This window comes from Petromyzon marinus, chromosome 59 (genome assembly GCF_048934315.1).
Source record: "Petromyzon marinus isolate PM22_M1 ecotype Great Lakes invasive population chromosome 59, UKy_Petmar_22M1.pri1.0, whole genome shotgun sequence".
In the NCBI taxonomy this organism is placed as follows: domain Eukaryota; kingdom Metazoa; phylum Chordata; class Hyperoartia; order Petromyzontiformes; family Petromyzontidae; genus Petromyzon; species Petromyzon marinus.
Window position 1 is genome coordinate 21,144,878 of NC_133725.1, and position 23,042 is coordinate 21,167,919.

The window sequence follows — 23,042 nt, forward strand, 5'->3', positions numbered from 1 at the left end:
ACCCCTCACCTCGTCCTTCTCACCCACACCGCGTTCTTCATACCCCTCACCTCTTCCTCCTCACCCCTCGACTCGTCCTCCTCACCCCTCGCTCTCCTCACTCCTCACTCTCCTCACCCCTCGCTCTCCTCACCCCTCGCTCTCCTCACCCCTCGTCCTCCTCACCCCTCGTCCTCCTCACCCCTCGCTCTCCTCAACCCTCGTCCTCACCCCCACACCTCGTTTTTCTTCTCACCCCCCGTCCTCACCCCTCGCTCGTCCACCGCACCCTGCTCCTCACCTCCTCACCCCTCGTCCTCCTCACCCCTCGCTGTCCTCACCCCTCGCTCTCCTCACCCCTCGCTCTCCTCACCCCTCGCTCTCCTCACGCCTCGCTCTCAGCCCTCATCTCGTCCTCCTCGCCCCTCGTCTTCCTCACCCCTCGCTCGTCCACCGCACTCCGCTCCTCATCCTCCTCACCCCTCACCTCGTCCTCCTTACCCCTCACGTCGTCCGCTTGACCCCTCACCTCGCCCTCTTGACCCCTCACCTCATTCTCACCCCTCACCTCGTCCACCTCACTTGTCCTCAACCCTCACCTCGTTCTCACCCCTCACCTCGTCCTCACCCCCACAGCTCGTTCTTCTTACTCCTCACCCCTCACTCTCCTCACCCCTCGTCCTCCTCACCCCTCGTCCTCCTCACCCCTCGTCCTCCTCACCCCTCGTACTCCTCACCCCTCGTCCTCCTCACCCCTCGTCCTCCTCACCCCTCGTCCTCCTCATCCCCCGTCCTCCTCACTTCTCGTCCTCCTCACCCCTCGCTCGTCAACCGCACCCTGCTCCTCATCCTCCTCACCCCTCACCTCGTCCTCTTTACCCCTCACGTCGTCCGCTTGACCCCTCACCTCGTCCTCTTGACCCCTCACCCCTTTCTCACCCCTCACCTCGTCCACCTCACTTGTCCTCAACCCTCACCTCGTTCTCACCCCTCACCTCGTCCTCCTCACCCCCACAGCTCATTCTTCTTACTCCTCACCTCTCACTCTCCTCACCCCTCGTCCTCCTCACCCCTCGTCCTCCTCACCCCTCGTCGTCCTCACCCCTCGTCGTCCTCACCCCTCGTCCTCTTCACCCCTCGTCCTCTTCACCCCTCGTCCTCCTCACCCCTCGTCCTCACCCCACGCCTCATCTTTCTCACCCATCGTCCTCCTCACCCCTCGTCCGCCTCACCTTTCACCTCGTCCTCACCTCTCACCTCAGCTCGTTCTCCTCACCCGTCGTTGTCCTCACCGCTCACCTCGTCCTCCTCACCCTTCACCTCGTTCTTCTTACCCCTCATCTTGTCCTCCTCACCACTCGACTCATCCTACTCACCCCTCACCTCACCTCACCCTCCTCACCCCTCGTCCTCACCCATTGTCCTCCTCACCGCTCGTTCTCCTCACCCCTCAGCTCGTCTTCCTCACCCCTCACCTCGTCCACCGCACCCCGTGCCTCGTCATCCTCACGCCTCGCCCGCCTCACCCCTCACCTCGTCCTTCTCACCCACACCGCGTTCTTCATACCCCTCACCTCTTCCTCCTCACCCCTCGACTCGTCCTCCTCACCCCTCGCTCTCCTCACTCCTCACTCTCCTCACCCCTCGCTCTCCTCACCCCTCGTCCTCCTCACCCCTCGTCCTCCTCACCCCTCGCTCTCCTCAACCCTCGTCCTCACCCCCACACCTCGTTTTTCTTCTCACCCCCCGTCCTCACCCCTCGCTCGTCCACCGCACCCTGCTCCTCACCTCCTCACCCCTCGTCCTCCTCACCCCTCGCTGTCCTCACCCCTCGCTCTCCTCACCCCTCGCTCTCCTCACCCCTCGCTCTCCTCACGCCTCGCTCTCCTCAGCCCTCATCTCGTCCTCCTCGCCCCTCGTCCTCCTCACCCCTCGCTCGTCCACCGCACCCCGCTCCTCATCCTCCTCACCCCTCACCTCGTCCTCCTTACCCCTCACGTCGTCCGCTTGACCCCTCACCTCGCCCTCTTGACCCCTCACCTCATTCTCACCCCTCACCTCGTCCACCTCACTTGTCCTCAACCCTCACCTCGTTCTCACCCCTCACCTCGTCCTCACCCCCACAGCTCGTTCTTCTTACTCCTCACCCCTCACTCTCCTCACCCCTCGTCCTCCTCACCCCTCGTCCTCCTCACCCCTCGTCCTCCTCACCCCTCGTCCTCCTCACCCCTCGTCCTCCTCACCCCTCGTCCTCCTCACCCCTCGTCCTCCTCACCCCTCGTCCTCCTCACCCCTCGCTCTCCTCACCCCTCGCTCTCTTTACCCCTCGCTCTCCTCACCCCTCGTCCTCCTCACCCCTCGCTCTCCTCAACCCTCGTCCTCACCCCCACACCTCGTTTTTATTCTCACCCCCCGTTTTCACCCCTCGCTCGTCCACCGTACCCTGCTCCTCACCTCCTCACCCCTCGTCCTCCTCACCCCTCGCTGTCCTCACCCCTCGCTCTCCTCACCCCTCGCTTTCCTCACGCCTCGCTCTCCTCAGCCCTCACCTCGTCCTCCTCACCCCTTGTCCTCCTCACCCCCACACCTCGTTCTTCTTACTTCTCACCCCCCGTCCTCCTCGCCCCTCGTCCTCCTCACCCCTCGCTCGTCCACCGCACCCCGCTCCTCATCCTCCTCACCCCTCACCTCGTCCTCCTTACCCCTCACGTCGTCCGCTTGACCCCTCACCTCGCCCTCTTGACCCCTCACCTCATTCTCACCCCTCACCTCGTCCACCTCACTTGTCCTCAACTCTCACCTCGTTCTCACCCCTCACCTCGTCCTCACCCCCACAGCTCGTTATTCTTACTCCTCACCCTTCACTCTCCTCACCCGTCGTCCTCCTCACTCTCGTCCTCCTCACTCCTGTCCTCCTCACTCCTGTCCTCCTCACCCCTCGTCCTCCTCACCCCTCGTCCTCCTCACCCCTCGTCCCCCTCACCCCTCGTCCCCCTCACCCCTCGTCCTCCTCACCCCTCGTCCTCCTCACCCCTCGTCCTCCTCACCCCTCGTTCTCTTCACTCCTCGTTCTCCTCACCCCTCTCCTCGTCCTCCTCACACCTCATCTCGTCCTCCTCAGCTCGTCCTCTTCACCCCTCGTCCTCCTCACCTCGTCCTCCTCACCCCTCAGCTCGTCTTCCTCACCTCGTCCTCACCCCTCACGTCGTCTGCTTGACCTTTCACCTCGTCCACACCCCTCACCTCGTCCTCACCCATCACCTCGTCTCCCTCACCCCTCACCTCATCCGCTTTACCCCTCAGCTCGTCCTCCTCACCCCTCGTCCTCCTCACCCCTCACCTCGTCCTCCTCACACCTCATCCTCCTCACCCCTCGTCCTCCTCACCCCTCACCCCTCGTCCTCCTCATCCCTCGCCTCAACATCCTCACCCATCGTCCTCCTCACCCCTCGTCCGCCTCACCTTTTACCTCGTCCTCCTGACCCCTCGACTCGTCCTCTCACCTCAGCTCGTCCTCACCCGTCGTCGTCCTCACCGCTCACCTCGTCCTCCTCACCCCTCACCTCGGTCTTCTTACCCCTCATCTTGTCCTCCTCACCACTCGACTCGTTCTACTCACCCCTCACCTCACCCTCCTCACCCCTCGTCCTCCTCACCCCTCGTCCTCCTCACCCCTCGTCCTCCTCACACATTGTCCTCCTCACCGCTCATTCTCCTCACCCCTCGTTCTCACCCCTCAGCTCGTCTTCCTCACCCCTCACCTCGTCCACCGCACCCCGCGCCTCGTCCTTCTCACCCACACCGCGTTCTTCTTACCCCTCACCTCTTCCTCCTCACCCCTCGACTCGTCCTTCGCACCCCTCACCTCCTTACCTCTCGTCCTCCTCACCCCTCGTCTTCCTCACCCCTCGCTCTCCTCACCCCTCGCTCTCTTCACCCCCCGCTCTCCTCAACCCTCGTCCTCACCTCGTTTTCCTTCTCACCCCCCGTCCTCACCCCTCGCTCGTCCACCGCACCCTGCTCCTCACCTCCTTATCCCTCGTCCTCCTCACCCCTCGCTGTCCTCACCCCTCGCTCTCCTCACCCCTCGCTCTCCTCAGCCCTCGCCTCGTCCTCCTCATCCCTCGTCCTCCTCACCCCCACACCTCGTTCTTCTTACTTCTCTTCCCCCGTCCTCCTCACTTCTCGTCCTCCTCACCCCTCGCTCGTCCACCGCACCCTGCTCCTCATCCTCCTCACCCCTCACCTCGTCCTCCTTACCCCTCACGTCGTCCCCTTGACCCCTCACCTCGTCCTCTTGACCCCTCACCCCTTTCTCACCCCTCACCTCGTCCACCTCACTTGTCCTCAACCCTCACCTCGTCCTCCTCACCTCCACAGCTCATTCTTCTTACTCCTCACCTCTCACTCTCCTCACCCCTCGTCCTCCTCACCCCTCGTCCTCCTCACCCCTCGTCGTCCTCACCCCTCGTCGTCCTCACCCCTCGTCCTCTTCACCCCTCGTCCTCTTCACCCCTCGTCCTCCTCACCCCTCGTCCTCACCCCACGCCTCATCTTTCTCACCCATCGTCCTCCTCACCCCTCGTCCGCCTCACCTTTCACCTCGTCCTCACCTCTCACCTCAGCTCGTTCTCCTCACCCGTCGTTGTCCTCACCGCTCACCTCGTCCTCCTCACCCTTCACCTCGTTCTTCTTACCCCTCATCTTGTCCTCCTCACCACTCGACTCATCCTACTCACCCCTCACCTCACCTCACCCTCCTCACCCCTCGTCCTCACCCATTGTCCTCCTCACCGCTCGTTCTCCTCACCCCTCAGCTCGTCTTCCTCACCCCTCACCTCGTCCACCGCACCCCGTGCCTCGTCATCCTCACGCCTCGCCCGCCTCACCCCTCACCTCGTCCTTCTCACCCACACCGCGTTCTTCATACCCCTCACCTCTTCCTCCTCACCCCTCGACTCGTCCTCCTCACCCCTCGCTCTCCTCACTCCTCGCTCTCCTCACCCCTCGCTGTCCTCACCCCTCGCTCTCCTCACGCCTCGCTCTCAGCCCTCATCTCGTCCTCCTCGCCCCTCGTCCTCCTCACCCCTCGCTCGTCCACCGCACCCCGCTCCTCATCCTCCTCACCCCTCACCTCGTCCTCCTTACCCCTCACGTCGTCCGCTTGACCCCTCACCTCGCCCTCTTGACCCCTCACCTCATTCTCACCCCTCACCTCGTCCACCTCACTTGTTCTCAACCCTCACCTCGTTCTCACCCCTCACCTCGTCCTCACCCCCACAGCTCGTTCTTCTTACTCCTCACCCCTCACTCTCCTCACCCCTCGTCCTCCTCACCCCTCGTCCTCCTCACCCCTCGTCCTCCTCACCCCTCGTCCTCCTCACCCCTCGTCCTCCTCACCCCTCGTCCTCCTCACCCCTCGTCCTCCTCACCCCTCGTCCTCCTCACCCCTCGTCCTCCTCACCCCTCGTCCTCCTCACCCCTCGTCCTCCTCACCCCTCGCTCTCCTCACCCCTCGCTCTCCTTACCCCTCGCTCTCCTCACCCCTCGTCCTCCTCACCCCTCGCTCTCCTCAACCCTCGTCCTCACCCCCACACCTCGTTTTTATTCTCACCCCCCGTTTTCACCCCTCGCTCGTCCACCGTACCCTGCTCCTCACCTCCTCACCCCTCGTCCTCCTCACCCCTCGCTGTCCTCACCCCTCGCTCTCCTCACCCCTCGCTTTCCTCACGCCTCGCTCTCCTCAGCCCTCACCTCGTCCTCCTCACCCCTTGTCCTCCTCACCCCCACACCTCGTTCTTCTTACTTCTCACCCCCCGTCCTCCTCGCCCCTCGTCCTCCTCACCCCTCGCTCGTCCACCGCACCCCGCTCCTCATCCTCCTCACCCCTCACCTCGTCCTCCTTACCCCTCACGTCGTCCGCTTGACCCCTCACCTCGCCCTCTTGACCCCTCACCTCATTCTCACCCCTCACCTCGTCCACCTCACTTGTCCTCAACCCTCACCTCGTTCTCACCCCTCACCTCGTCCTCACCCCCACAGCTCGTTATTCTTACTCCTCACCCTTCACTCTCCTCACCCGTCGTCCTCCTCACTCTCGTCCTCCTCACTCCTGTCCTCCTCACTCCTGTCCTCCTCACCCCTCGTCCTCCTCACCCCTCGTCCTCCTCACCCCTCGTCCTCCTCACCCCTCGTCCTCCTCACCCCTCGTTCTCTTCACTCGTTCTCCTCACCCCTCTCCTCGTCCTCCTCACACCTCATCTCGTCCTCCTCACACCTCATCTCGTCCTCACCCCTCACCTCCTGACCTCGTTCTTCTTACCCTTCACCTCGTCCTCCTCACCCCTTGCCTCGTCCTCCTCACCCGCTCCTGACACGGCCAACACACACGCCCATGGCAACCTCACTTAGGGCACGTCACACCGACTTAGCATCACCCTCATTTATACCTCCACGTTTATCGGCCTCGTTCTGTCGTGACGGCCAAGACGCTGGACGTTTGTGATAAAGAACTTCGTAGCTCATCGGATTCCTCCTCCAGTGTACAAATAAATATCACGGCTCTGATCTCTTTGCGGCGCCGCAGTGGCGTTCATCACTCGCCGCCTCCCCATGGCACGACTACGACGCCCTCTGTTGGACGCTGTGTGTCATCAACATTGTTGCCTGTAATTACACTCAACACAACGTTGTTGTTGTAAGTGATTACACTCAACACAACGTCGTTGTTAGTGATTACACTAAACACAACGTCGTTGTTAGTGATTACACTAAACACAACGTCGTTGTTAGTGATTACACTAAACACAACGACGTTGTGTGTAATTACACTCAACACAACGTCGTTGTGAGTGATTACACTCAACACAATGTCGTTTTGAGTGATTACACTCAACACAACGTTGTTGTTTGTGATTACACTCAACACAACGTCGTTGCGTCTCATCAATATTTTTGTGTGTGATTACACACACAACAACGTTGTGTTTAATCACACAACAATATTGCGTGTAATCACTCACATATTGAGTGATTACACACTCGGCGTGTGTCTGTAGCAGTTGTACGTGTGCCGCTTGTCGTAGATGTTCGCGGTTTGAATCCAGCGGCCGCCCTGTTTAATGCTACAGGCGTGTTCACCGCAAAGGCACCATGTGCCGTCTGCTTCAGTGGACGTTGAAGATCCCAGCGTCATGGACCAGATTAACCGAATTAAATACAATTGCCCGCAAATTACCCAGTTGGAATATACTGTGCCTAGTAATCATTGCTGGGAAATGTGGTAGAACCCTCCTGAAAAGAGCCAGTAGGGCTATCCTGGGTAAAACTGACCACCCACCCCCTCGTGTGGCATGCTAGCCTTAATAGGTGCTCGCTAACAGAACTTATTTATCGAACAGACTGTTAAATGAAGGGACTGTGTCTTCATTTGAGTCCGTGACTGTGTAACCTGGTACATAAGGGTGCCGCGGTGGTGGGATGTTAACTCCTTCACCTGGTATGCAATTGGTCGTGAGTTCGATCCGGACCCTGACGCCTGTATATTTGGAGTTTGCATGTCTCTCTCTCTCTCCCGTGGTCGCGTGGATTGTTCTCCAGGTCTTCCAGTTTTTCCCTCCATATTTAGAAACATGCGTTCAGAGCAGGAGTCTCAAACTCAACTTACCTGGGGGCCGCTGGAGGTAAAGTCTGGGTGAGGCTGGGCCGCATCAAGTATTACAAAAAAGTGCAAGTAATCCAATCTTCTCAATCTTTATTAATAACAGTTCAGAACATGAACGGTTCTTCAGAACATAGGCTTCTCTTACCTACTCCATGCTTCCAGAGACCTGGCAGCGCTTCCTCTTCTTACACAGCTGAGCCACATTTGGCTTGAGGGAGGAAGCAATTGAGACCCTCAGTATGGCTTGAAATGCTCATCAGTAAGTTTGGACCAGTACTTTGACTTATTAAAGTTCATGGTGCAAAATAGCTTTTTCACACAGATATGTGCTCCCAAAAAGGCACATGGTCCGCTTGAACATCCTGGAAAGCTCAGGGAAGGTGGGGGTGATATATTTACATGTTTTTATCCCAATACCTGAGTATTTGGGATCTTATTTAGTATGCCCTTTCTATATATTCTGAGAGGTATTTGAAAACTTTATCATTGTTCATGCTTTTTTTGAGCACTTCGTTTTTCTTATCATTATTTAATTCATCAATCGTGTTCTCTCTCAGGTGTTTATACCTTTCACATTCATAAATAAAGTGATCTAGATTTTCTTTTTGTTCACATCCTACATATCTTTCTGCTCTAACGAATCTCTCTGGATGCCATTGAGCTAACTCTGGTGTCCATGTTACTCCACCTGTCTTAATTCTTAACATCAAGTGCATTGTCTCATGTTTTATATCTTTTAATTTCTTGCTCTTTTTGATTAAATTGTTCTTGGTAAATTATTTTCTTTTGCGATTGCACATATCTGTCCTTTTTCCTTTTCTTTGTTTCTCTTGTAATAATAATCTATAACTTCTTTATAATATTCAGGTTCTAACCAACATTTGGCTTCTGTTCTTGCCACCCATCTCATGCTATTTGCTATCCATGTAATTATTTTACCTTTCCTATTGCAACACTCTGTTGTCTTTATTAGGTCACTGATTACACTTGTTGAGTCCGCCCACTTCCTAAGTCCTCTGTACCTTGCACAGGGTGACAGGATATATTTTCCTTCCACTTGGTGTCACTCCGGAATCACGTTTCAACCAAGTGACTAACGTTGCTAATTCGCGTTGGCTAACTTGTCAACAAACACCGGAAGCTGTCACGAGCCTGAGCTATGGTAAAAAAATACAATAAATAAAAAATAAATAAATAATTGATGGCAAATAGTGGGCCACAAAATATCGTTCCGCGGGCCACAATTGGCCTTCTGGCCGCGAGTTTGAGACCCCTGGTTTAGAGTATTTTACTGCTATAAATTTCCACAAGATGAGCCACTCCGTTAAAACTAACATTTGTGACCAGATCGCTTCTTAAAAAGAGCTATATGGCTCACTTACCTGGTAAAATAAAAAGTTACATTTCAAATAATCACCACGGTAATGTGTTACCCACACGACCTTGAACTTGAGGCATCGCGCAGAACGCGGCATGCAGTGTGGGGTTAGCTGGGTGGTGCAGGGAGCTGCTACTACTTGCAGAGGGGGGCGGGGCAGGGGGGGACTGAGTCCTCTTGCATAATTGACTTGCGGATTGACCGATGCATAGACGAAAAGATAGCACGTGAATGAATGAGTGTACGGCTGGACTGCAAATGAATGGACAATATTCTTCATCGCCATTTTAAAAAAACTTAACATTGTAATCCATCACCCTGTACATCTGCTGAACCAACGTATCCTACAGCAGCATATGAGTGTGTTTTCATACATTGCCTGAGTGTGTGTTTCTTGCGTATGATCGGTATGTGTTTTACGCATGATCCATTTTGATATCACGCAAGATATTTGCCTGTTTTTCTAATGATCTGCACGTTTTTCACGCATAATCTCTGGGTTTCACACATGTTCTGTGTGGGTGGCTGGGACCACCCTCAGCTGCCTTTTTCTCCCGAGTTGCGATGTGTACACATCGTACCAGATACTAATTTAAGGCTGAACCGACCTCTCGAGATCCAGGACGTACTGGTGATGGTGGCTGTAAGCGGGAATCGAGCTCGGGTCGCCGGATTCATTGTAGCGCAGCGTGCTAAACCCACACGCTCACAGACAGGACTCCAGCTCATCCACCTCGCGCACCTTTGCCAGGAACTTCCAATTGTGGAGCGACGAGCAAATGAAGCGACCCGACCTCCCCTCGGGATACGATGGCTGGCAGGTGGTTGAAGCTATCCGGCAGGAAGCGAGTGCAGGTAACGCTCACCTGAGCGTTGCGAGGCGTGCCCCGCAGGTGGTATCACGTGGGACGATGGATGTGCGACCACGCTATGGCCCTTTCACGATTCCGCTGCTGTATGGGGACCGCCACAACCTAGCGGATCGTTGCGGTGTATTTGACCATACTTCACCACGCTGGTTGGTTTCAGGTGTGGGGAGCGGCACAGTGCAAGGGTTCATGTTGCTGGACTGCCCCTTTTCTGATCATGTGACCCTTGCCAGATTAATTCTGCAAATGCGCAATCGCCGAGCCATGCGACAGCACCCCCGGTTTGCCACGTGTAGCTCTTGTAGACGATGACAACAAACACGCACCCTGCTCTACGGAGCCTGATAGCAGTCATGATGGTGGTGGTTTGCGTGGTACCTTACCATCAGACAAAAAGACTAAACAATTTTGTATTTTACCCGGTAAAGCTCACTGAGCTACATAGATGTTTCTCTGAAGCGACCTGGCTATCACAAATGATAACTCAACTAAGTGGCTTATCACGCGGAAATGTATTCTAGCCTCGATATTACAGCTGAATACAAATCCTCTGGGGGTACCCACGAGCCCGGGCAGCAAGGGGGCAGTTGGCAGATGGTAAGGGGCCAAGGAGCAAGGGGGAGGATGGAGAAGGGCAGTGGGGAGTGGAGCAGTGGTGTGGCACGTTCGAGTGATGCAAATATTAACTGATTTGTATTGAATACAACTAGAACAATTTACACCGGTGCGTTGATCGATATGATGTTGGTTATAATGTTAACGATAATTATGTTGAGATTAGCATATGCAGGAGATAGTGAATATAATGCTAATGTCTTTACGCATGGTGATGGTAGAGATCTATTAATCTGGTGATGATGTAATGATGATGGCTTGGCAAGTTGAAGATGGTGATGATAGTGCTCCTGCTGGTGGTGGTAATTCAGATGATGATTATGATGCTGCGACTTGCTGTAGCTGCTTATAATAATAATGATGCTGCATTTGCTGCTGACGATGATGATCCCCCCCACCCTCGTCCACCTCCGCAGGTTTAGAGGATCGCCGCATGGTGGTGCAAGCACTGAGCCTGCTGAAGCGCGGGAGTGCGGAGAGGCGACCCCGCGAGATGGAAACAGGAGGGACAGGGTCCTCCTGGGGGGATATCGTGAGCGGCGCAGGGGGTCCTAGCGGGGTCGAGAGGGGAGGAGACACAGCGGATGGACACCTCATTGTTCCCCCCGACGGGGACCCTAATGGGGCCCCAGTGGACGGGGACTCGGGTGGGAGATAACGGCCGAGGTTCGCGTGGCGAGAACAAACGCGCGACCCCGTGTGCGCGTGAGCGTGCGTGGCCACGAGGGCACGTACACGGTACCCAACCTCGGCGGGTTCGAGGAGGAAGAGGCCCTCCTGGAGCTTGGACTGCACGAGGCTTGAGACGGAGGTAGGTGGCTGAGGGGTTGGGTGAGCGACAGGTTGGGTGAGTGAAGGAGGCATTGATTGATTGCGTGGGTAGAGGGTGAGTGGGTAATGTTGAGTGAGCGGGTGTATGTGGTTGAGTTAGTTGGTAGGTGGCCGAGTGGGTGAATGTGGGAGGTTGAGGGGGTGAATGAATGGTTGGATGAGAGAGTGGGTTGGTGAGTAGGTGGGTGAGTGTGGGAGGTCGAGTGGGTGAGTGAGGGGGGTCGAGTGGGTGAGTGAGACGGATGGTGAGTGGGTGGGGGAGTTTGAGTGGGTGAGTGGATGCGTGGGTGATTTGGTAAGTGCATTGTTAATTGTGTAAATGGCTCGGTGAGTCAGTGAGTGCGTGCATTGGTGGGTAAGTGAGAGGATGAGTGGGTTGGGGAGTGCATAAGTGGGTGAGGGAGTGAGTGGGGGAGCGAGTGGGCGGGTTAGTGATTTAATCAATCATCGTGTGATTGAATGGCTGAACAGAGGGGTAGGTGAATGAGTGTTTATGGTTTAGTGAGTGTGTGTGTGGATGAGTTAGTGGGTGGGTGAGTGGATGATTGTGGGAGGTTGAGGGGGTGAGTGGATGTGTAATTTAATGGTTGTATGGGTGGGTGAGCGTGGGAAGTTAAGTGGGTGTGTGAATGAGTGAAGGGGTGGGTGAGTTGAGTGGGTGAATTATTGGGTGGGTGAGTGGGTGTGCGGGTGAGTTAGGGGGTGGGTCAGTATGGGTGGATGGGTGATGGAGTCGGTGATTGAGTTTGTAAATTGAGTGGGTGATTGAGTAGTAGGGTGAGAGTGGGAGGTTGGGTGGGTGGAGGTGAGGGGTTGCATGAGTGAGGGGTTGGGTGAGTTGGTGGGTGGGTGAATGAGTGGATTGATCAGTTAGTGTGTGGTTGAGTGGGTGGTTGGCTGAGTGGGTGAGAAGATGGGTCGTTGAGTGAGTGGATGGGTTATAGATTGAGTGGGTGGTTGTGTGATTGATTGGCTGAGCAAAGGGGTGAATTAGTGAATTTGTGTGGTTGAGTTACTGGTTAGGTGGGTGAGTGCATGAGTGTGGGAGGTTGAGAGTTCGTTGGTGAGTGTTTGAGTTAGATATTGAGTTGGTGGTTATGTGATTGAGTAGGTGAGCGGAGGATTGGGTGAGTTAATAGATGTTTATGTTTGAGTTAGTGGGTGGGTGATTGGATGAGTGGGTGGGTGATTGGATGAGTGGGAGGGTAATTTGATGAGTGGGAGATTTAAATGGTGAGTGAATGGGTGATTGAATGCTTGGATGGGGGGTGAGTGATTGAATTGGTGGGTGCGAGATTGAGTGGGTGGCTGGGTGAGTGGGTGAGATGATGGGTGGGTTAGTGAGATGATGATGGGTGGGTTAGTTGATGTGTGAGTGGGTAGGTTAGAGATTCAGTGGGAGGGAGGGTGGGTGAGTGGTTACGTGGCTCGTGGGTGAGTAGCTCAGTGGCTGGTTGAATTGGTGAGTTAATTTGTGCGTGATTGATTTGGTGAATGGGTGAGTGAGTGGATGGATGAGGGAATGGATGAGTGAGACGGTGAGTGCGTTGGTGAGTGATTGAGTTAGTGAGTACGAGATTGGATGACCGTGGAAGGTTGGGTTGGTGAGTGAGTGGATGGATGTGAGAGGTTGAGTGGGTGAGTTATTGCGGTTAAGTATGGAGGGGGTGGGTAAGTGAAGGGGTGGTTCAGTGAGTGGGTGAGTGAGTGGATGGTTGGTGAGTGAGTGGGGTGAGTGAATGCGTGGGTGAGCAAGTGAATGAGTTGGTGAGTGGTTGTGTGAGTAGTGGGTGAGTGGGTGGTGAGTGAGTGGATATTTGTGGGTGATTTAGTCGGTGGGTGATTTGGTCAGTATGGGAGCTTGAAGCAGTGAATGGTTAGGTGAGTGAGGGGTGGGTGAGTGAGTAGATGAATGAATTAGTTAGTGGGAGCACTAGTGGGTGGGTGAGTGAGTGGGTGAGAAATTGAGTCAGTTGGTGGGTGGGTGGTTCCGTGGGTAGTGCGTCTTGGGTGAGTAGGTCAGTGGCTCGGTGAGTTCCTGAATTAATGGGTGGGTTAGTGAGTTGATGGGTGAGTGAGTGGGAAAGTGCATTGGTAAGTGTGAGGGTGAGTGGGTGGGTGGTTGCATGAGTGTGGTTTAGATATTTTAGTGGGTGGCTTTTTGAGTGGATGAGTTTGAGTGGGTCAGTGGTTGCGTTAGTGGGTGGTTGAGTTAGTGGGTGGGTGAATAATTACGTGGGTAGTGGGTGAGTGTGTGAAGAGGTGAGTGGCTGAGGGAGTAGGTGTGTGGGTGGGTTAGAAATTGAATGGGTGGCAGAGTGAGTGAGTCCTGGGTGAGTTAATGAGTTGGTGGGTCGGTCAGTGGGTGAGTGTCTGGATGGATGATTGAGTAAGTCGGTGAGTGAGGGGTTGGGTGAGTGATGGGTTGGGTATGTGTGTTTTTGGTTCGCGAGTTTGTGGGTGAGTGAGTGGGTCAGTTCGTGGTTGGGTGAGTGAGTTCGTTGGTGAGTGTTTGAGTTAGTATGTTGGTGGGTGAGTGTGTAGTTTAGTGAGTGAGTGATTTAGAGATTAAGTGGGTCATAGGGTGAGTGGGTGGGTGAGCAAGTGGTTAACTAAGTGAGTGGTTGGGTGGGTCGGTGAGTTGTTGACTGAATGGGGTCAGAAAGTAGGTGAGTGAGTGAATGGGTGAGTGACTGCTGGGTGGGTAAGTTAATGTGGGAGGTTGAGTGGGTAAGTGAGCTTGTGAGTGATTGGGTGAGTCAAAGAGTGGGGCGCTACGGTGGTGAAATGTTCACTACCTCGCCTAGTATACATGAGGTTGTGGATTCGATTGCGATCCTGCCACCTGTATATTTGGAGTTTGCATGTTCTCCCCCTGGTCATGTGGATTTTGCTCCGGGTCCTTTCCGCTGCATTTAGAATCAACATGCCTTTTGAGGATTTGGCTGCAATAAATGTATGTGATAAGCCACTTAGTTTATCTATCATTTGTAGCCAGGCCGATTCTGAAAAGGGTCTATATAGCTCAATGAGCCGTACCTGGTGAAATAAAAAGTAGTTTAGTTTAGGGGGTGGGTGGCTGGTTGGGTCGGTAGGTCGGTTAGAGGTTGAGTGGGCGGCAGGGTGAGTGGGTGGCAGGGTGAGTGGGTGAGTAGGTAAGTAGCTGCGTGAGCGGGTGGACTGGTGAGTGTGCGAGTTAGAGATTGAGTGGGTGGATGGGTGGGTGTGTAAGTGGATGTGTCGGTAAGTGGTTGAGTTGGTGGCAACGTGCGGGTTTTTGAGTGGGTGGGTGTTTCTGAGTGGGTAGGTGGCTGAATGGGTGGGTGAGTGGGTGACTGAGTCAAGAAAGTGGAGCGCCATGGTGGTGACATATTAACTACCTCGCCTTTTGTACAGGAGGTTGTGGGTTCGATCTCGATTATGACGCCTGTATATTTGGAGTGTGCATGTTCTTGTGGTTGCATGGATTTTTCTCCGAGTCCTCCGGGTTTTCTCTCCATATTTAGAAACATGCATTTCGAGGTTTTGGCTGTTCTGGAACTCACCCACTCAACTACTAAAGCCACCCACCAACCCACTCACAAACCCGCTCACCCTACCATGCACTCAATTTTTAATCAACGCACTCATGCACACACCCACTCACTCGCTCAACCACTCATCCACGCACCCACCTACACACGCACTCACTGACTTATTTGAGCAGTCATTTGTGGCCGCGTCGCTTATGAAAAAAATCTATATAGCTCCGTGGGCCTTTCCTGGTAAAATTAAAATAGTTAAATTATAGTTTACAGTTGGGTGAGTGGGCGGTGAGTGCGTTGGTCGGTGAGTGAATGGGTGGTTAAGTAAGTAGGTGAGGGGCTGGGTGAGTTGTTGGGAGATTGAGTGAGTCACAGTGTGAGTGGGTGGGTTGGATCGTGAGTTGGTCACTGAGTGAGTGGGTGGGGTGAGTGGGTGGGTAGGTTGGGTGGGTGGGTGAGTGAGTTAGTGAGTGCATGTGTAGGTTGGTGCGTGGATGAGTGGTTGAGTGAGTGAGTGGGTGTGTGCGTGAGTGCGTTGATTAGAAATTGAGTGCATGGCAGGGTGAGTGGGTTTGTGAGTGGGTTGGTGGGTGGCTTTAGTAGTTGAGTGGGTGAGTTCGAGAATTGTACGCCACTGTGGCGAGATGTTAGCTACGTCGCCTGGTATTTTGGAGTTCGTAGGTTCCATCCCAACCCTGATGCTTGTATATTTGGGGTTTGCATGTGCTCTATGGTCACGTGGATTTCGACTCCACATTTAGAAACATTCATTTATCGGATTTGGCTGCTATACATTACTGTGTGATAGGCCACTTAGTGAAGCTCTCATTTGTGGCCAGGTTACTTTGGAAAAATATTTTATATAGCTCTGTGGGTCTTACCTGGTAACTTAAAAAATAGTTGAATTTAGTCAGTTTGGATTAGTGAGTAGGTGGAATGTTGAGTGCGTGGGTTAGAGATTGATTTTGTGGCAGGGTGAGTGGCTGGGTGAGTTTGTGATTGGTTGGGTGGGTGAGTGTGTGAGTTAGACATTGAGTTGGTGGATGGGTGGGTGTGTGAGGGAGTGAATAGGTGACCTGGTGGGTGAGTGGATTGTTGAGTGAGTGGGTTGTTGAGTTAGGGAGTGGGTGGGCTGGTAAGTGGGTTGGTGAATTAGTTTGTGGGTGTGTGGGTGAGTCAGTCAGTTAGAGATTGATTTGGTTAGTGTGTTGAGTTCCCGACGACGACTCGGAGACGGCTTGAGGGTAAGGGCTTTCGCCAAAGGTTTATTAAGTATATTACAATAACACAAAGGGTGTGACAACTTCCCAGGGGTTAGGGGTCCTACACTAAGTCCTGGTCCAGCCCGGCTAGCTCCGGTCTCTCTCCCTCGAGTCGGATGGGGGAACTTGCCAACCCCACCGACCGGGAAGAGCAGCACCTCCTACGGCTACCACCGGCTTCACTCCTGACTCTTCGTCGATCCCTCTCTACCCCTGGTTCCCTCTCCACCCTTCTCACTCTACCCGTTCCCACAGTGATCCCGCTTTCGTCACGGGGTCCCCCTTAAATACTAGAGGAGACATGACGTCATCGAGCCGCCCAGCGCGCATGATGCCACGTTCCGTGACGTCATCGCACTAGACGGCACACATGACGTCACGTCCCCATTTTACTCTACAAGTGGTTTGTGTGTGGGTGGGTGGGTGTTTGAGTGGGTGGTTGAGTTAAAGAGTGGAATGTCAAGGTAGCAAAATTTTATGAACCTCGCCTGTATATCTAGAGTTTGCACGTTCTCCCCCGTGGTTGCATGGAATTTTCTCTGGGTACTCCAGGTTGCCCCTCCACATTTAGAAACATGCATTTATAGACTTTGACTGCTATAACGTTCTATGTGAAAAGCCATTCCATTGAGCAATCATTTGTACTCTGCTTGTTTCTGAAAAAGATGTATATAGCATGGGCCTTACCTAGTAAAGTAAAAAAAAAGCTACATTTTTATTTGGTGTGTAGATGGGCGGTTTTGTGGGTGGGTGCGTGGATGAGTGGGTGCGACGTTCGATGGGTAGTAGGTGAGAGGCTTGGTGAGTGAGTGTGGATTAGAGATTGAGTGCGTGGCTTGGCGAGTGCGTGGCTGGGTGAGTGAGTGTGTGCAAGGCTCGGTGGTTGAATTAATGGATGGTTGAGTTAGTGGGTCGGTGTTTGAGTGTGTGGTTTCGTGGGTGGGAGAGTCAGAGAATGGAGTGTCATGGTGGCAAGATGTTAACTACCTCGCCGGGTATACAGGATGTTGTGGGTTCGATTCCACATTTAGAAACATGCATTTAGAGGAGTTGGCTGCTATAAATGTATACGTGATAAGCCACTCTGTTGAGCTATCATTTGTGGCGAAGTTGCTTCTGAAAACAATCCATATATCTCAGTGGGCCTTGCCTGGTAAAACAAACATAATTTATATTTAGGCCGTGTTGGTGAGTGGTCGGGTTGGTGAATTAGTGGGTGAGTTAGTGGGTTAGTGGGTGGGTTAATAATTGGATGGGTGAGTTCATGAGTGGGTGGGTGAGGGTAGGTCAGTGGGTGTGTTAGTGGGTACGGGTTTGAGAGGGTGGCTGGGTGAAAAGGTGTGTGGGTGAGTGATTGGGTGGGTGGGTGGTTTGGTGCATGGGTGGTTTGGTGCGTGGGTGAGTGAGCAGGTGGGTGGGTGAGTGAATGGATGTTTGTGTTTGAGTTAGTGGGTGGGTGATTGGATGAGTGGGAGGTTGAAAAGGTGAGTGGATGGGTGATTTAATGCTTGGGTGGGTGAGTGGTTACGTGGGTAGTGGGTCGTGGCTGGCTGAGTTGGTGTGTGAGTGTTGGTGAGTGAGTTAGTGAATGGGAATGTGGGTGAGTGATTAGAGTTAATGGGTACAAGATTGAGTGAATAAGAAGATGGGTGAGTTGGTGAGTGTTTGGGTTAGAGATTGAGTTGGTGGTTATGTGATTGAGTAGGTGAGTGGAGGGATGGGTGAGTGAATGGGTGTTTGAGTTAGTGGGTGGGTGATTGGATGACTGTGCGAGGTTGAAGGGATGAGTCGATGGGTGATTCAATGGTTGGATGAGAGGGTGGGTTGGTTAGTGGGTGGGTGAATGTGGGAGGTTCAGTGAGTGAGTTTATGCGCGAGTGGTTGCTGAGTGGGTTGGCGGGTAGGTGAGTGGGTTTGCTGGTAGGTGAGTGGGTTGGCTGGTAGGTGAGTGGTTTGGCTGGTAGGTGAGTGGGTTGGCAGGTAGATGAGTGGGTTGCCGGGTAGGTGAGTGGGTTGGCGGATAGGTGAGTGGGTTGACGGATAAGTGAGTGGGTTGGCGGGTAGATGAGTGGGTTGGCGGGTAGGTGAGTGGGTTGGCGAATAGGTGAGTGGGTTGGTGGGTGGGCGAGTGAGTGAGTGGGTGTAGTGGAGTTGTAGCCTCAGTAGTGGGTGAGTGACTGGGTGAGTATGTGGGTGGATGAGTTCGTGGCAGGAGAGTTAGTGGATGCGATAGTGAGTTAGTGCATGAGTGGGTGAGGGGATGGGTGAGTTAGTGGTTGGATGATACGGTGAGTTTGTGAGTGCGTGGGTAGGTATTTGAGTGAGTGGATTGTTGAGTGAGTGGATGGGATGTTGAGTGAGTGAGTGGGTGGTTGGGTTGGTTCGTGACTTTGTGGGTGGGTGAGAAGGTGAGTTCGTGGGTGAGAGAGTGAACGAATGCCTGTTAATACGTGGGTGGATGAGTAGGTGGGTGTGGGGGTTGGTGAGTGAGTGGGTGGGTTAGAGATTGAGTGGGTGGTTGTGTGACGGAGTGGGTGGTTGTGTGATTGAGTGGGTGAGTGGACGGGTGAGTGTGTGGATATTTGTGGTTGATTAAGTCGGTGGCTAATGCGAGCAGTGTGGGAGCTTGAAGGGAGTGAGTGGTTAGGTGAGTGAGGGGTGGGTGAATGAGTTAGTAGGAGCGCTAGTGGGTGGGTGAGTCATTAAGTGAGTGAGTTGTGTGGCTGAGTGAGTGACTGGATGGGTGGATGACTGGGTGAGTGAGTGGGAGAGTGATTGAGTAAGTGAGTCAAGCGGGTGGGTGGGTGAGAAATTGAGTCAGTTGGTGGGAGAATGGGTGAGTAGTTACGTGTGTAGTGCGTCGTGGGTGAGTAGGTCAGTGCCTGGGTGAGTTTCTGAATAATGGGTGGGTTCATGAGTTGATGGGTTGGGTCAGTGATGTGGTGCGTGGGTGATTGAGTGGATGGATGAGTGAGTGAGTGGGTGAGTGCATTGGTAAGTGTGAGGGTGTTTGAGTTAGTGGGTGGGTGATTGGATGAGTGTGCAATGTTGAAGGAGTGAGTGGGGATGGGTAATTGAATAGCTGGATGAGAGGGTGGGTTGGTGAGTGGGTGGGTGAATGTGGGGGGTTGAGTGGGTGAGTGTGTGGATGAGTGAGGGTTTGGGTGAGTGAGGGGTTTGGTGAGTGAAGGGGTCGGTCAGTTCGTGGGTTAGTGAATGGATGGAATGGCTGGGTGAGTGAATGGGTGGTTGACCGAGTGAGTGAGTGGATGGGTGGATGAGTGAGTGGGTGGGCAAGCGGGTGAGTTGTTGCATGGGTAATGGGTGAGTGGGTGGTGAGTAGGTGTATGTGGTTGACTTAGTGGGAGGGTGGGTGAGTGGATGAGTGTGGGAGGTTGAGGGTGTGAGTGAATGGGTGAGTCAGTGGCTGAATGAGAGGATGGATGGATTGTTGAATGAGTGTGTGAGTGTGGTATGTTGAGTGGATGAGTTAATGTGTTGGTGTGTAACTGAATGAGTGGGTGGGTGAGTGAGTGGGTGGGTGAGTGAGTCTGTGCATAAGTGTGTGGGTGGGTGAGTGGGTGGGTGGGTGAGTGAGCTCGTGGGTACAAGATTGAGTGGGTTGCTTGATGAGTGCGTCAGGATGGGTGAGTTTGTGGGTGGGCGGGCAGGTTAGAGATTGAGTAAGTGGGTAAGCTAGTGGGTGGGTTAGAGATTGAGTGGGTGAGCGGAGGGGTGAGTGAATGAGTGAGTGATTTGTGGGTGTGGTTGGATGACAGGATGGGTTTGTGATTGGGCGGGTGCAATGGCAGAGCCAGGATTTTCAGGTAGGGGGGAAACCCCTCCAGCAATGAAAAATCATAGGAGTTGTTAGTAAGTAAGAACTTGTCCCTTGCTTTTTATTCGACGCGTGTCCAGCGATGGCGCAGCCATCGATCGAGGGTCGGATTCGAACGTGTTGTGTGATCGGCATCGCGCTCACTAAAGGTGAATGCCTTGAGGGAAGTTGTGTACTATGCGCAACTTCGCACAATTCTGTGAGTCACTTATAACTGCTTTGCCGTTACTTATTGCCAATTATGGACTCAGACTATTATCCTATCATCTCATAGAGTTCCTGGCACGTAATAATATGCTACACAGTGGCAGTAGGGGTCGCAAAATGCCGATTTATTACTAATAAACCCCAATGATCCGATCGAAATTAGGGATTTTGGTCGGATCATTGGGGGGGCCACGTGCCATCACACCCCCCCCCCTCCCCCCCCACTGGCAGAATGGATGGGTGGGTGAGTGTGGGAGGTTGAGTCGGTGAGTTTATGCGTGAGTGTGGCTGAATGAGTGGGTGGGTATGTGAGTGAGTAGTTGGGTGGGTTATTGGGTGGGTGAATTGGTTGGTGGGTGTGTGAGTGGGTTTGTGGATGGGTTAGTGGGTTGGCGGGAAGGGGAGTGGGTTGGCGGGTGGGTGAGGGGGTTGGCGGGTGGGTTAGTGGGTTGGCAGGGAGTGGGTTGGGGGGTAGGTGAGTGGGTTGGGGGGTAGGTGAGCGGGTTGGCGGGTAGGTGAGTGGGTTGGCGGGTAGGTGAGTGGGTTGGCGGGTAGGTGAGTGGGTTTGTGGGTGGGTCAGGAGTGACTAGGTGGGTGGGGGAGTAGTGGAGTGGTAGCCTGGGTAATGGGTGAGTGGGTGGGTTGTTCACTGGGTGACTACGTGCGTGGGTTCGTTAGTGACAGGCGACTTAGTGGATGCGATAGTGAAGATGCAATAGTGAGACAGAGTGGATGGGTTGTTGATTGAGTGGGGTGAATGAATGAGTGAGTGGGTGAGTTAGTGAGTGGATTGGTGAGTGGGTGGGTGAGTGCACGAGTGAGTGGATGGGTTAGAGATTGAGTGAGTGGTTGAGTGGATTGGTGATTCAGTGGGTGAGTTAGTGGGTGTTTGAGTTAATTTGTCTGTTAGTCTGTGGGTGATGGAGTCGGTGACTGGGTGAGTCTGTGCTGGTGGCTCGGTGGATGGTTGAGTTCATGGGTGGGTTTTTGAGTGAGTGGATGGGTTGTTGAGTGAGTTGATGGGTGAGTGAGTGGGTGAAACGGTGCGTGGGTAGGTTAGTGAGTGAGTGGATGGGTGGGTGATTGATTGGGTGAGTGTGTTGGCAAGTGAGAGGGTGAGTGGGTGAGTGAGTGGGTGGTTAATCGGTTGGTGGGTGCGTGAAGGAGTGGTTGGGATGAGTGAGTTATTGAGTGGATACGTCAGTGAGTGAATGGGTGGGTGAGTGAGTGAGAGGTTGCGTTGGTAGTAGGTGAGTGGGTGGTGAGTGGGTTGGTTCTTGAGTGAGTAGGTGGTTTGTTAAGTGAATGAGTGGGTGGTTGGGTTGGTTAGTGAGTTTGTGGGTGAGTTGGTGGGTGGGTGAGTTAGTGGTTGAGTTAGTGAATGAATGCCTGTGTTAATAAGTGGGTGAGTGGGTGTGGGGTTGGTGGATGAGTGGGTTGGTGAGTGAGTTAGTGAGTGGATGGGTGGATGAGTGAGTGGGTCATTGAGTGGATGGGTGGATGACTGGGTAAATGATTGGGTAAGTTATGAGGGTGAGTAAGTGAGTTACAGGGTGAGTGGGTCGGTGGGTGATTGGGTGGGTGGGTGAGTGGGTGTGATCATCGCCATGCTCTCCATGGAGCTCTCTGTAGTGAGGGGCAGCTCACAGGGACGGCTGTTGCAGGGATTCACAACAGCTGTTTCTCCTCCTCCAGTTCTGAACCAGCTGACCAGGGTTGCCAGACGAGGCCAAGCAGCTCCTCGAGTTGTTCCACAGCTTCCTTCATGCCTGCCGTGCCACGTGCAGCTTCTGCATGAGGCTACTCTTCCTCCTCAACCGTGACAAGCTGTGGACATACTGACCCATTAGACACTACACACAACTCAGTACTTGGCAGACAAATGCCAATTGCACACCAGGTGCTGAGTCACCTTGTGCCCACAGGGACATCTGTCTTTGGGGGTGCCCTTTCACACGTGTTGAGATGAGATGTGATGTAAAGCGCTCTGAGATGCCCCGGTGTACAGAAAGGTGCTAAATCATTCTCATCGTTATCACTGTGTCCAGCAATAATGAAATTGTCTATAGATAGATAATCTGTATTTGCAAACGGGGACCATGACGGCTTAACGTGATGGTTAGACCAGCTCATCATTATCATAATACACTGAATCGTGTGTGCATGAATCTATTATTTACGTTAAACGCAAATTATATACGTGTGTGTGTGTGCGATGCGCGAGTGCTGTGCACTCACCTCCACCTCGCTCTGCAGACGCTGCTGCTCCGAGTGTTCACTCTGCTCGTTATCGCGGTAGGGTGCCAGCTCAGCGTGCAGCTCTGCCACTACACGCTGATACCACTGAATCTCTGCCTGCAGAGATTCCAGTTGCCAATTCCTGTCAATGAACTGCGTGGGCCACGGGCAAATGGCGGCAGAGGGACACAGGAAAGCATTTTAACGACTGCGTGAGGTTATTGCAGAACATACAGGTATAATGACACACACAACCAGGATCTTCATTTATAATTGAGTAATGTAATGAGCTACGAAGCTCTTACACAGATGTCCATACACCACCTTTGACCAAATAAACCGAAATGCATCCAATCATCTCAGATCTTGGAAGAAAAGCATGGTTGAACCTCAAGTGCTTGGATGGGCAACCACCATCAATACAAACCAAGATAACACCTATAAAAGCATGATGAAGACCGCTTGTGTTGCAATCGAAACGTCGTGGGTTTTTTTTATATTATTAAAAAAAGTACGTGACTTTACCGAAAGAATCAAGAATATGAATTCCTGCAGTCACGAAAGTTTTATGTTAAACATTTTTTAGGAATTAATTAACCCAAAATCTGGATTAAAATAATAGATTAAGATCGCTTCCC

At 53.5% G+C, this 23,042-nt stretch overlaps 1 long non-coding RNA gene across 1 annotated transcript; it reads left to right on the forward strand.

Moving 5' to 3' along the window:
• The first annotated feature begins 9,651 nt into the window (after positions 1-9,651).
• LOC142905945 (uncharacterized) lies at positions 9,652-22,432 on the forward strand. The gene is made up of 3 exons (XR_012929973.1): positions 9,652-9,875; positions 10,921-11,315; positions 21,862-22,432. It is a non-coding gene; the product is annotated as an uncharacterized LOC142905945 (long non-coding RNA).
• Positions 22,433-23,042: the final 610 nt, after the last annotated feature.